This window comes from Mustela lutreola, chromosome Y (genome assembly GCF_030435805.1).
Source record: "Mustela lutreola isolate mMusLut2 chromosome Y, mMusLut2.pri, whole genome shotgun sequence".
NCBI lineage: Eukaryota > Metazoa > Chordata > Mammalia > Carnivora > Mustelidae > Mustela > Mustela lutreola.
The window spans coordinates 1,735,787-1,739,234 of NC_081309.1; the positions used below are offsets into that span (position 1 = coordinate 1,735,787).

At 35.5% G+C, this 3,448-nt stretch overlaps 1 pseudogene; it reads left to right on the forward strand.

The window, feature by feature from the left end:
- Positions 1–2,826: 2,826 nt before the first annotated feature.
- LOC131822468 (pre-mRNA-splicing regulator WTAP-like) lies at positions 2,827–3,219 on the forward strand (annotated as a pseudogene).
- The last annotated feature ends 229 nt before the right edge of the window (positions 3,220–3,448 follow it).

The window sequence follows — 3,448 nt, forward strand, 5'->3', positions numbered from 1 at the left end:
GAAGGGGCACATGCACCCCAATGTTTATAGCAGCAATGCCCATAATAGCCAAACTATGGAAAGAATCTAGATGTCCACTAGCAGATGAGTCACTAAAGAAGACATGAATAAACATATATATGAATATACATACATACATGTATATGTATGTGTATGCATATATATAATATAAATACATATATATGTATATTCATGAATATACACATATATATGATTATACATACATACGTGTGTATGTATGTATATGCATATATATAATATACATACATATATATGTATATTCATGTCTTCTTTAGCCATTCATCTGCTGATGGACATCTAGATTCTTTTCATAGTTTTTCATATATATATATGAAATATATATTGGAATATTATGCAGGCATCAAAAAATGAAATATTGCCATTTGCAATGATGTGGATAGAACTAAAGAATATTATCCTCAGCAAAATAAGTCAATCAGAGAAAGACAATTATCATATGATCTCACTGATATGAAGCACTTGATAAAAAAGACAGAGAATTGTAGGGGAAGGGAGGAAAACAATGAAACAAGATAGGGCCAGAGAGGGAGACAACCCATAAGAGATTTCTTAATCTCAATAAATAAACTGTGGGTTGCTGGAGGGGCGAGGGGTGGGAGTCATGGGAGGGCTTGTGATGGACATTGGAGAGGGTATGTGTTATGGTGAGTGCTGTGAATTAGGTAAGACTGATGAATCACAGACCTGTACCCCTGAAACAAATAATACATTATATGTTAATTTTAAAAAGAGATACATTTATTTCAGTGCTCACAATTACTCCATAATTAAGATAGTCATGAAGTAGAATGTGAACATGTTAGAAAACATTATTTTTTTTTTCTTTTCCCATTTTTGATTCACATGTTCATTTGGTCAAAGAACTGAGTTTTGCAATAACATATGCATCCTGATATTTGATACAAAATTACCAGAAAAAAATTTAAATGTTTATGTTAGCTGTCACCTAGTATGAAGTTCCTAATTCTTCAGTAATTTGGCCAGAGAAATGAAGTGGGATAACATGTTGATCTCTTGGAAATATGCTTTATTCTCAATCCATTTAATCTTTATATTGACCCTTAAGAAAAAGCGCACGTGTGTGTGTGTGTGTGTGTGTGTGTGTGTGTGTGTGTATATATATATATATATGAGAGAGTAGAAAGAAATTTCTAGAGTAGTACTTCAAAAACATGATAGATAAATATTTTCTTTGAAGAATACTCAAAACAAACCAACTTACAAAAGACATTTTTTTAAAGATTTTATTTATTTATTTGACAGACAGAAATCACAAGTAGGCAGAGAGGCAGGCAGAGAGAGAGGAGGAAGAAGACTCCAGGCTGAGCAGAGAGCCAGATGTGAGGCTTGATCCCAGGACTCTGGGATCCTGACCTGAGCCAAAGGCAGAGATTTAACCCACTGGGACACCCAGGCGCCCCAACAAAAGACATTTTTAAGGCATGAGTAAAAAGGAAACATGACACCTCTCTCATAAGTCAAACAATAACAAAATTATGGTGAGAAAACAACAATATCATTTGAAAAAATATCATTTCATTGAATTGCCACACATTTCCATTTACACATTACTTGAAATAAAATTGAATGCTGCTTTTAGAATTAATAATATTAATAGAATCAATTAATAAATCATAAATTATTAATTAATTAAAGAATGATCGATTAATGGAATGATACTAATAATATTAATAACACAAATTATATCTTACTGTAACTAAATGGAAAAAATTCAACAGAGTACAAAACTTTGAAAGTGTAAGAAACAGAGGGTTTTTGAAGGAAGCAGGTGAGGGTTTGGGTGAGCCTGGTGGTGGGTCTTAAAGAGGGCACATGGAGCACAGGGTGCAGTGCATACACAGTGAATCTTGGAATACTGCAAAAAATTAAATTAAATTAAGTTGTTAAAAAATATAAGAAGTAAAAGTGTAGGAAAAGAATGGAATCAAGGTGGCAGAAAGGAGAAACTGAATTTACATCCTCTTGGTGTGTCCAATAAATGCATTTAGAGCAATTCCCTCTGAAAAATAACTGAAACACTAATAGATAAGCTGTCCCATAGATACATATATGAATAAAAAGGTCACATCAAAATGGTTATGATGCAGAAATATCACCTGGAACACATCCACAAGCAAGAGTGATATCATACCCACTGAGGCACTTCTTGAATATTGAGTAATCAAAGCTCCACATCAGGCATACTATTCTCTGTGGACCAAACAAGGGAGAAAGACTCCATTTTGTCTGGATTTAAAAATTAAAACAAAAAATCCTTAACTATGGGGGGTTACAACTCAGTGCTGCTTAAGTCCAGGAGAGAGGGAGAGTTGTAGGAAATGAAGACTCCAATCTTAAAGGGTAGAGCAATGTATCACTCAACATGGGACACAGCATGGAAGAAGCATTTTGAAAATAACCTGAATAGATGTGCTGGAGATCATTGAGAGTGATCACAGAAAGCCAGGCAAAATGAGGAAATGGATAAGTATGTTCCAAATAAACAAAAATCAAAACTAAATGTCAGAAAAAGCTACACAGGACAGAGATCAGCAATGTGTCTGATAAAGAATTTGAAGAAATGTGATCATAAAGGTGCTCACAGACCTCAAGAAAAAGGGAGGCAAATAACATAAAGATATATACAATATAAAGAGCCAATCAGAGAAGAGCCACACTGGCAATAGTAGCCTGGCCTGGCAGCCTGGGTGGCCAGCAGGCAGCACAGTCTTGGCCTATGTGACTGGGTGATAACGGTCAGCCTCTATATGGAGATGATTCAATATGACCAATGAGGAACCTCCTCCCATATGGGTTCGACTGAGTAAAACAGACTTCAAAGTTATGGCATGAGATGAGTTAATTCTGAGATGGAAACAGTATGAACCATATGCCCAAGCTTCAGAGGCCAAGGGACCAGATATGAATTCTAATGATGTAACCAGGGTAAGGAAGTCTGAAGAAAAACTAAAAGAGCAACAATACTTGTCAGCAACGAGCGAGAAAGAGATACAAGCGTGTACTACTCAAATCCAGTACCTCAAGCAAGTCCAATAGTCCAGCATTACCCAAATGAGATCAACAATGGAACTGAATGTCTGGGAGTTTACACCTGATAGAGGCTTGATTGTGTTGGACTATTCCAAAGTGGCCACCTCTGAAAAATTCCCCTTCTAGAACAAGTAGAGCCTTAAGAAATGTTTCTGTTTGAAGAAAATAGATAGAGAAACAGAAGTCTTAAGTTTTTGGAGGAATGAAAACCTAGAGACTTGAACTCCTGAATTGAATATGTAATATTCCATTAAAATGGAAACTTGTCATATGCATCACTCTTAACCTTGGCCACAGGAGCTAAGGACACTATATATCAGCTTTGCTATCAAGACTATGGACTTCATGATTCTTG